This window comes from Sphaeramia orbicularis, chromosome 8 (assembly GCF_902148855.1).
Source record: "Sphaeramia orbicularis chromosome 8, fSphaOr1.1, whole genome shotgun sequence".
Lineage (NCBI taxonomy): Eukaryota > Metazoa > Chordata > Actinopteri > Kurtiformes > Apogonidae > Sphaeramia > Sphaeramia orbicularis.
This window is the reverse complement of record NC_043964.1, coordinates 23,447,984-23,459,982: the sequence shown is the minus strand read 5'-3', so window position 1 is coordinate 23,459,982 and position 11,999 is coordinate 23,447,984. Positions and strand designations below refer to the sequence as shown.

The window sequence follows — 11,999 nt, the reverse complement described above, 5'->3', positions numbered from 1 at the left end:
TGTATTGTCCCTTTCACAGGTTTAAATGTTAATGCCTTTTCATTCATTAGCTAGTTTTAATGTTCATTACAATATATTTTAGGGTAAAACCATGATTTAATTGTATTTAAAAAGACTGGTGTAACACTGTACTTTTATACTTTGTGCAACTCTTCCCAGATATGTAAGTGTCTGCCAAGTTTGTGTCCCAAATGTGAGCAGTTGACAGTTACATCCCCTGTGATATGACATGCTATTCGCCTGTCACTGCACTGACCAGACAAGAAAATTGTACTGTGACCAAGTGACATTATACTCGTACTAATACTATGTTGTGTCTTTTAAAGATGATGTAAAAGCTAAATGAATGTCAGTAAACTAACTATAATGTAAAGTGATTGTGATTTAATGATGATGAATCCAGCACTTTTGGTGAAAATCTTTTCATAGTATGTGCGGGTCTTACACATCTGAACGTAGTGCATTGGAGCTCCTACTTTTTGAGTCTTAAATAGAGCCCGACCGATATGGGATTTTTGGGGCCGATGCCGATACCGATATTGGCCAATAACCGATATATATTGGCCGATATATGAAATAAGAACATTGATCTACACAGGATATAATAATCTTATATTAGATAATTGTGGACAGGTGGATTAACAGTTGCATAAATCTTTGTTTATCTCACAAAGATAATGTACACAACTTTAAACTGCTGTATATTAGTCTTATATTAGACTAGTATGTGACTTGTGGGGAACCATGGGATTTAGATGTAGTAGTTTTATTCTAGGGAAAGCAGACTTTTGAAAAAGATGCGAGTCTATATTTTTTAAGTAGTGACATAAAAATTGTTTGGTAAATCATTCTTTAAAATGTAAGCGACATCTACCTTTAATGAGTCCAGCTACAATGCAAACTATGCAATCACAAAAATAATAAGAGCAAAAAATATTACTACCACAAAATTATGTTTTCACTCACAAATTTGGATGTGTCTGCCTCATGGCACTACAACTGCCCATGTGGACTAAGGACTAAACTGAGCATGTGCAGAGTTAATTATGTGAGTCCTAAGTTGTTCCTGATTGGAGCAATTGCAAGAGTTACAACTGATCTGTGTTACAACTGTCCCCGGTGTCCCCTACACTATCAACACCCAGGCCTGCCTGCAGAATGAAACTGTGAGGTAGACAGGAAGCGTACGTACATGGGTGTGCGTGGGGGGGTGAATTATTCTTAAGATTAAGACTGGTGGGGGTAGTGGTCCGTGATTTTTGGAGGGGAGTCGGAGCGGGGTGGGGGTGGGGGGGCGCAATCCGTGATTGTGTGTGTGCGTGTGTGGGGGTGATAGCGTCATTATCTGAGCAGAAGTGAAAGTGAAACTGACAGGCTTTACTATTCCTCTAACCCTTCTGCCAGCACACACACACAGGAGCAGCAAGCGACAGAATCTCCGCAGCATAAAAAGTTAATACATTGGTTACATATTGGCTGACGTTGATTCATCGGTGATACGCTATTATCAGCCCCATTAATCGGCCGGCAGATTAATCCATCGGGCTCTAGTCTTAAAGTGTATTTTCTCATGTACAAGCTGTAGATGAAACTATCGAAACTTAACAACTTCTGATGAGCCTGATTTAGAATCATGTGAATGTTTAAAATGTGTATTTGTGAACAGCAGTGGAAAGAAGGAAATGTCAATAATAAGATATAATAACAATAAATATTTACCAGACAAAAAAAAAAAAAGAGGTAATCTTTGGCTGCATGTGATTCATTCTTCTTTTTACGAGATGGAAAAAGCTTTTTTTCTCTCTTGGGTTTCTCAAGCATAGTCAAGTGAGTTATGTGCCTTAAAAACCTTCCAACATCTGACAATTTGTCATTCAGATGTTCAAAAACATGAATATATATTCAGTGTAATGTCAATGGAAGTCATCAGTCCTTTCCATAATGTACATAGTTACAATATGAGTGACCTATAAATACTGCAGTATACAGTATTTATGGAGAAATTTGAAGTACTTGTTCTTGTCCTTTGCTTTTCACAGGAATATAATGTACCTTTTGTTCCACTATAATTGTCTGAATTTTCAGATTACAAATTTCCCTGACTAGCAGAAATGGTGATAGTAATGATTTTGGATTTTTATGATACACTAATGATACAAGACCCTCTTACATTCCCTTCAAAATGCATCTTTTTTTAATAATTCAAGTTTTTATTACAGTTTTCACTTGGTACGCAACAATTATGCAGTGTTGCTTAATGTTAACAAAGAGGGCTTCCGTACATACATGAAAAGTATCAAAAATACCACAAAGCGTGTAAGTTCCCAAAAAGAAAAAGTTAAATAAATAAATAAATGAATGAATGAATACTAGAGGGAAGTAGTTGAGCTGTCATCCTGCTGACTGTCAGTCATAGCTATGTAAGACCAGAATGGCTCCCAAACTGGTGCTGTGGTTCCATCCCTATTGTTAAACTTATGAAGCACACATTCATATGAAGCAGTCTTTATCATCTTTAAATTGTGTGACTTTAGGGGTTTTCCAGTGTTAAAGAATAATCCTGACTGTTACTGAGACCCCAACCATGATAACAGAAAATTTTCCATTTGATACGTTAGCTATCTGTCCTTTTTCACCCAGTAAACACAGCCTTGGACAGAGTGGGACGATTCTGTCCAACCAGTTATTCAGAGTATGCACTACAACCATCCAGAAGCGTTTGATGATTGGACATTCCCACAAACAGTGGATCAGAGTACCATTATCATTTTGACATTTCCAACACAGTGAGTTATTCATCAGACCTAATTTATTCAGTCTTACAGGTGTCCAATAATATCTTTGTTCTATCTTATATTGTGTAAATTTACCTTTACCTTCCCATAAAAATTTTCCACATTGTATTAATGTCTGAACATCTTGTTAGATGCTGTGTAATTATCAAACCCCACACTTGTTACGTTTTCATAAATTTTAACTTCAGTAAACACCAGTTTTATCCTGGACTGTTCAAAGACTCTTGACACAGCATCATTACTGTATATTTGAGAGATATTTGGACTTTCTGATTCAGGAAAAACACAAACCAGAGAACACTGGGCCTGTCTGTTTCATTGCATCTCAATTTAGTTTGTTCTGATAATAATCAGAAAAGCCAAGATGTTTGTCATTTGACATTAAACTTAGTCTGAATTCTGTCTTTATATCATGTCATCCTCTTCCTCTACCAACAAGCTTCATCTTGTTTTCCATGGAAAAACATTCATTTGATGGTCTAAGTTATCCTCAGTCCTCTGATCTCAGGCCAGTTGTGATTCATTTTATTTCCTGGTGTTTAATTGGTTTGAATTAATCTCATGTTTTATCCAGTAACTGACTGACCTCAAATGACTTTTGTACCGAATCTACAGCTCTCACGTGATACGTTTAACCAGTCAAACATTTTTCCTCTGCATTTTAATAGAAAACCTGTAATTTACTTTGTTAAAAAAAAAAAAAAAAAAAAAAAAAACTTTGTCTCCCTCTAGTGGTCATGTGTGATGTGACAACCAAATGTTTTGTTCGACTTTATGAACATAGTGGGACATTTATGTCTAAACATCTGACTGGACAGCTTTGTATCAGAAATAATAAAAAACAAAATTAAATAATCAAACAAAAGGACGCAGAGGATATAAATGTTTTTCACTTTAACCCAAAAGGACCCATTGTGTCACTTCCCAAATAAATTTGTTTAACCATCCTGAAGTGATTTATCACCATTTCTTGTAATATTATCTTCTGTATTTTGTGTGTGTGTGTGTGTGTGTGTGTGTGTGTGGGGGGGGGGGGTTCAGTGAAAACCTGATATTTTCCTACAATTTACTTATCATGTAGATGTTCATAACAGCTCAGAGTAAACTTGAGGATTATTATATCAAAAACTAAAGAAAATTTAAGAAAAAGTGACTTTTTCAGCAAAATCTATCATTCACTGAACATAAACAAAGTGTCTCCATCCACTGTCATCGATCAGAATCCATGGGTTTTACTGGTAAGTATTATACATATGTGTCACTTTTCATAGTGCACATTACACACACACACACACACACACACACACAGTACATAACACTTTAAGGAAGGATGCTCATTAACCCATAAAGACCCAGCACTACTTTTGTGTGAGTTCACACATGAAATTTTCTCTGTATCTAACCTTTTCTTAAGTGACTTATCACCATTTATTATAATATTATCCTCTGTATTTTGCATTTTATCAGGATAAATCAGTAAATTTCCTATTTCCTCCGATCATGTAGATGTTCATAAAAGCTCAGAATAAAGTTGAGAGTTTTATATATATATATATATATATATATATATATATATATATATATAAACAGAAAACTGAAGAAAAAGTGATGTTTTCAGTAAAGAATATCATTTACTGAACATAAAAACAAGCATCTACATCCATTGTAATTAATCAGAATCCATGGGTGAATCAATGTTGTAGAAGATGACGGTGTTTCCATGTTCACTACGGAGCGTCTGAACGTCCAAATGGGTCATATCTGATGACCATGAAAAGATGACAAACTGCATTTTACACCAATTATTTACATGTATTAGTAGATCAACAGGGACTAAACACTTTATGTCAGTAGATGAGTTTAGATGGTGGATATGTGGGTCTTTATGGGTTAACATGTTATCCTTCAGATTTGTTTTTGTCATGAGACCCCATAAATAAATAAATAAATAAATGAGTGGGGGGATACAACAAGTCCTTAAAATGAAAAGGCCCTCCATCTTGCAGTGAAAAAAAAAAGTGGGAAAAAATGTATGTTTGCATTTATTTATTCTGAGTATTATAGTTAGTCAAACAGTCTTCATTCAGACCCTGATGAAGATGTCATCCACATGTGTTGGCCTGTTTGTTTGATTGCACTCATCCATTGATATATTTTTTTCACTGCAAGATGGAGTACAATAGTTTCTTTCCGTCTGAGAATCTGACAGAACTTCCTGGATCTCCTTTGTTTTTTGTGTTCCTGTAACACCAGTACTGACACTCTGAAAGATTACATGTTTCCTCTGTTTGTTTTAAAAGTATTTCCGTTTTGCTGCTGATAAAGTTCTTCTTTTTCATACTGCCCCTTTTTTTTTGGTAGCATCTCTGAAATTGCTGACCCCAAGTCAGCTGTTTACATATAGCCCAACACCTGCCCTTATATGGTGTTTAGTGGGCGTGGTCACATATAATGATTACACACAATCAACCACACTTGTTTCATTTACAAACAGGTGATATTCAACGTTCATCACTCCTGGGGAAGATCAGATCTGGAAGGTAAGAATATTTAGTGATATGTTGTGAATTTATAAGATAAATTTGAGAGAATGTTGCTGCATGAGGCACATTGTTCTTAATTTAATACCACACACAGGATTATGATATTTTGTGCCTTTGTTGAACACAGATAGTAAAAGCTTTGTTTGTCATACTTTTTGTTGCCATTATATCTCCTCTGAGATGCTTGTTTATCTTTCCAACATAACATTAGAATAATCATCTGGAAATGGTAGTAAAAATGGTGAGGAACATGCACATAAATTCACTTTTTTCTGGAATGATTTGTTTTTCTTGATTTGTGAAACCAAAAATGAGTGTGGTTGTGACAGTCTCTCAGTTTTTTTTTTTTTTTTTTTTTAATCTTTCTAGATCATTTTCCAGGACAGTTATGTGATATTTCAACAGCCGCCTCTTGGTATAAATCCCTATGCACTGTACTTTGACTCTAGAAGTTCTCCTGTACTTGGGAAATACTTTCTCTAGTGTCAAAGGACATTATTGTCATTTCAGCCATGACACAGTGGCATGAAATGACTTTACTCAAGGATTTTGTTGCAGCATAAAAACAAAAAAACACATGACTACTTACTTTTTTTTTTTTTTTTACTTAAACTTTTATTGTTTATTCAACAAAGGAAAAAAAAACAGGCCAATGCTTTGACTTATCTATTGATATAGATACCTGTACAAAGTGTGTAGGAAAAAAAATAATAAGAGGACGATAACATAAAATTAAAACAACATTAAGATTAAAACAAGACGATGAGCAAAAATATATCAAACTGTATTTTACAATAAAATACCAACTGAGATCCTCATTGTTATGGCCTCAGATAAATTTTAATAACTCTTCTTAATGACTCATGGTGGTCTCCTGATCTAATCTTTTCAATGCTCAGTCACATTTTAACGAGGGCTATCAAAATTAACGCAGATTAATTCATCGTGATTAATCTGATTGAAAATTTTAGTGCAATTAACCCATCTGCAGCAAAGAATGACTTTAAACATCTCTGCTAACGCATTTTCGGCAGTTTGTCCAAGTAGAGTTACCGTCGCACATGCACAAATGGGCAGTTGATCCGGTAGTGACAGGCAACAGAACCAAACCAATAAAGATGGAAGACGCTAAACAATACCTAAAGGGCCCTCTGGATGGAAATATGAGGACAAACAAAACAATAGTCGGCCAACAAACTATTATTTTCACTCTGCAGGAAGGAGTTTTCTTTTCACTGAAGCACTTGCAGCTTAAAAAACAACATTAACACGAAGCATACAGGACATTAGTCAGGGATTTTGCTAGTACTTCGGCTGACACATCACCCAGTTAGTGACAAACATGTTAAGTGCATATATTACCTTCTTACTTGAGTCTGTTTGCTCATGCAAAATGAAATGCGATTAATATAGATTAAAAATTAACGAAATTTAATTGTGATTAATCTAAATTAATCCGCAGCAACCCTGTGATTAATCTGATTAAAATTTTAATCGGTTGACAGCACTACTTTGTAGATACTGAATTCATTTTATGGGCCAATTAAAGAGAAAAACTAATGAAACGTCTTAAATGTGTTGTCTTCTAATAATTTTGGCCACCACTGTATGCTTAAAATGTCATTAAAATGCAACTATGGACACATGCTGATATTTCAATAGAATTAAATCTGTTGTGAAGTGGCAGAAAATGAAAATCTGTGGGTTTTTTTTTAGGATGACGGATTCCCAGATGAAGTGTTTTACTCATAAAAAAACAGTAATGAAATGTTTTTGGTTTTTTTTAATCTGTTCTTTCTGGACAAATAACAATTTTAGATCTATCCTGTTCCTGCTGTTGAAGACTCATTTGTAATACCTTGGTATGGGGGGGTCTCTGATGTCCATTATATCCATGGCAGGATGTGTAAATTATGCATGTACCCCTCTAAGTGAATTTGTGCCGTACAGCCATTAGTTGTAGCCTGGTCTGCAGGTTTGACATCATTTGTGAATTGCATGTTTTGGTTGAGTGAGTGCTTACGAGACGTAGACGGCGCTAATAGTCCAAACAGGCACGAGGGCACTGGGCCTCATGTTAAGCACCAGTGGAATGCAGTGTGCAGGATCAGCTGTTCATTTACCACATGACCCCCCCCACACACACACACACTCCTCAGAGCCGCCTGATGTATCGCTGTGGCAGTTCATTACAAGTGGAGTAGAAGGTGACAGCATTTTAATGACTCACAGCTGGAGAAAACACACACAGATCGCAGTGTTAATAAGTAGATCTAATGTATACGCTAGTGGAAAACTCTTGAATAAGCAACACAGCTGTGTCAAACTCTTCAAATACAAGTACAATTTTCTTACAATAAACAATTATTAGAAAGCATATGACTCTCAGCAACTAGCTGTAATACTCCAGACTTTGTTGTTTACATTAATTTTCTGCTCTTATTTATTATTGTTTTTATCAAGTGCCATTTGATATGTCATCATCATCCTAAACGAATTGCCCAAGTCATTTTTTGATAACATTTGACAAGAATTTTTTTGCTAAAATCATCAAATGCTCAATTTACGGTTTCATTTTTTGTGTGCGTTTCCTGAAAAACTGGAAAAAAAGGCTTAGGCAATTATTTTAAAAATACCTTTTTACTTCTTAAGTTAAAAAAATCCTATTTTTTATATAGTGTATTTTATTTTTTAAAATGTATTTTTTTTTTTTTTTTATTATTATTATTTTTTTTAATTTTTAGTATATTACCCTCAGCAAATAGTTGTAATACTCCATACTTTGCTCTTTACATATATTTGCCGTGCCACTTATTACCTCCGCCAAGGAGGTTATGTTTTTGTCAGCGTTGGTTTGTCTGTGTGCAAGATAAGTCAAAAAGTTATGGACAGATTTGGATGAAAATTTCAGGAAATGTTGATACTGGCACAAGGAGCAAATGATTAAATTTTGGTGGTGATCGGGGTGGCGGGGTGGGGGACCACGGGGGCCCACTGATCTGCCTTGGTGGAGGTCTGCGCTCTCCGAGTGATTTTCTAGTTATTGCTGTTTTTACTGAGCGGTTAGGGTGATTATCTATTGTTTTTATACTTAATTTAATCTTTATTTGTAATATTACTATCCTTATGCAACATATTTCCTTGTTTTGGGACATTTAGCAGCAAGATGTACTTTTTTAAAACAATTTTTGAAGTAAAAGAACAGAGAATAGCTACTCAATTAATATTTTCTGTTTTACGAACCATTAATCCTAGAGATAAGTATATATTTATATATTTGTTTTTGTCACACGCACAGTTATACAGAGAAGAATGCACACTGAAATGCATTTATTCCTGCAGCCAATAGTAAAATGGAAAAAAAAAACTCAAATGCAGCATACATGATAACAAATGTACAAATATTAATTACTATCTTAAAAAAAATTAAAATCTCAGGTTAGTAGTTTCTGAAATACTCAGACCATGCAATGTTTAAAGTCTCTTAAATCACTGTTCTTCTCCATTCTGATGCTTGGTTTGACTTTCAACAGATAATCTTGACCATGTCCACACTCCTTACATACATTGAGTCGCCATCATGTGATTGGTCTATTCATAATATCTATATTTAGATATTTGTGTTGCTGATGCAGTGGATCAGCTGTGCCTAATAAAGTGAACGGTTCAATATTCAAAAATCTTTGAACTTTATAATGAAAAGATCTTAGTGACAAAAACAATCAGTATATTTGGACCCTGACTTGTGCTGCTAACAATCTCATAATTGAATTGATGTGGCTTCTAACCTGCAATAAATGAACTGTTTTGCAAGATAAATTTCAGACTGAAAACAACTCATAAACATGTGAGTCATATTTTGCGCCTCAAATGCAGTTCAAATGCCTCTTTTCTTTTCTTTTCTTTTATCTTTTTTGCCAGAACTTTGGAAACACCAGAGCTGAATCCCAATTGTAGTGGTTCAATATCAGTATCAACGCTGACCATCAAATTGTTTTTCATGCATCAGTGCACTCAAACATGGTCTATACTGTATTGAACCTACATGTATTGATTTGTCTTGTTCAAACCTGCATTATATTCACAGTCTATTTTCTTATCAACTCAAGTGATGGATATTGAGTTTTTTTGCTCTGATATCTATAGTTGTTAGGTCACAATAAATCTTCATACTGTTTGTGCTTCATATTAACAATAGAAACATGCACGAGTCTCTCAAAAACAACAAAGAGAAAGTGTTTCTGAACTTTTGACGGACACTGCGCGTACCACAAAACATGTAGTGTCCTATTATCAGGTTGCTCTTATCATCTTATCACCCGTAACAGACAGTAACACTCAGAGAAGAAGAAGTCTCTTATCATATATTTTCAGTTTTTGTTTACAGACACACCTAAACAGTGGGGCAGTGTTTGTCCATTAGTGGCCACAGCATAATTCACATTCAGTTTGGACAAAGAAACAAACACTAAAAACTGTTTCAGTATGTTTTTTTTTATTTATTTTTTAATCAGTGAAACAGGAAAGATTCCAAAATGAAGATACAAACATTACACTGTACTCCCAGGCAGAAGATATTTATGAAAACACTTATAATAATTTGTATAGTTTATTATAAATTATATTGCGTTGTTTGTTTTAGCTTAATGTCAGAGGTCAGTGTGGGAGAAAAGGTCCTACTGATTAAATGTGATCACAAAAATTATGACAAGTTAATAAAATTAGGAATATAGTAAATACATAATGTTGAGTTTGTATGAATGAATGTCAAAGGGGAACTACAGTATTTATGTGCAAACTTTGAGTACACATTTGCACAACTTCAGGAAAAATTCTATAGCATATTATACAACTGTACTGATGATGAGGTTGAATGTTTAATACAAGATTTATTACCATCTTATGTGATCACTTACTGATTTTGTGGTTTGTTTGTAGTTAACGTTGTAGAATGAGAAACAGAATGGACTATTGGTGAATTAGTTTTTACCCCTCTTGTTTAATATATGTATTTATATGCACAATATTCAAGTAGGTTGTTTGGAGTAATTCTGGTTTATAGCTATATTTACTGTCCTGTTGATTTGGGGTCTGTTAAAGAAGGTTATCCTAAAAGCAGCTGTAGCCGGTTGTCACCTGAAGCCCAGAGAGTCTGGAGGACACGGAACAGAAACACTCGAAATCAAGATTATGTGAGAGTTTATATTGAAGGCCATCAAGTGACAGGGAGAGCTAGGAACAGTGTGTACAAACCATCACTGTGTCAAAGTTGGAAGTAATTCTACTCATCAGGTATCTCTACTTTACTTCTTTTTACTTCTACTCCCTACAGTTAAACGCATATATCTACCTTACATTTTGAAAACAGGCTTCAGTTTTGATGCATTTAATTGGAATATTTATCATATTGTATTGCATGACTGTATGGATTGATTTTAAGACTGATTGGAGCCTAAAATGATGGACCGATAACCCACTCCAAACTGGTTCATATTACGAATGGTGAACAAAATGGTTTCTTTGGTTGTATAGAAGTGCTGTGTAATCATACTGCTTTAAATCACCTCCTATGGACAAATAAAGATGAATAGAATGTACAAGATGCAGAAAAATTAAACAGACATGAAATGGAACTGGATTGTGAACACTGGAAAAAAATGTAAATCTTACCAAGTGTATTTTTCTCATTTCAAGTCAAAATCTCTCATTGCACTTAAAATAAGACATAATCATCTAAAGAGTAACTTTTCAGTGAGATATAAGAACTTTGGCAGATTTTTTGCTTGAATTAAGCAAAAAAATCTGCCAATGGAACAAGTGAATATTATCTTGGTAAGATTTCTTGAAATAAGATTTTCAAAATCTATTGTCCAAAAATATGTTCTTATGTCTCACTGAAAGGTTACTCTTTAGGTGATTGTCTTATTTTAAGTGTGATGAGATATTTTGACTAGAAATGAGAAAAATGCACTTGGTAAGATTTACATTTTTGCAGTGTATGCATGTGTATAGGTGTGTATGTGTATATATGAGCTCATTGTAGACTGACTACCTCCTTCCCATGTATTTATTTATTTCATTTTATTGTCCCCTGGGTTGGTTTTTATGCACTTTTATTAGTTTTTATGCAGTTTTATATATATGTATTTATAGATAAACGTGGACTTTTTTTTACAGAATTATGTATTTTTTCAAGTATCTTTTATCTGACTCCCTGAATGACCGCACAAAAGTTCCTATGTGTATAAGTATGCACAAATGGCAAAAAATTTTGTTGAATCTTTACCTCCGCCAAGGAACTATAGAGGTTATGTTTTCATCGGGGTTTGTCTGTTTGTCTATTTGTTTGTTTGTCTGTCTGTTAGCAAAATAACTCAAAAAGTAATGGACAGATTTGGATGAAATTTTCAGGAAATGTTGATACTGGCACAAGGAACAAATGATGATTACATTTTGGTGGTGACTGGGGGGGGGGGGGGCTGATCTGCCTTGGTGGTGGTCTGCGCTCTCAGTGCTTTTCTAGTTTGAGTATTGGTATTTATTGCTTTTTGTGAGGGTAGAATAAGTCTTCATAATAAATAAATATGATGTGATATTCAGTTAAATTTGCGCACAGGAAACACCTTTCAAATGTCAACTTTTTTACTCATAACACAATACC

At 34.5% G+C, this 11,999-nt stretch overlaps 1 protein-coding gene across 1 annotated transcript in view; it reads left to right on the top strand.

Annotated features, from left to right (window-relative positions):
- Positions 1–10,572: 10,572 nt before the first annotated feature.
- The window catches only part of LOC115424142 (alpha-2,8-sialyltransferase 8F-like), a 29,111-nt gene continuing 27,684 nt past the window's right edge, over positions 10,573–11,999 (top strand). The window contains exon 1 of the mRNA XM_030141247.1: positions 10,573–10,583. The gene's annotated coding sequence lies outside the window, so the exon portion shown is untranslated. The remainder of the gene's footprint in view (positions 10,584–11,999) is intronic.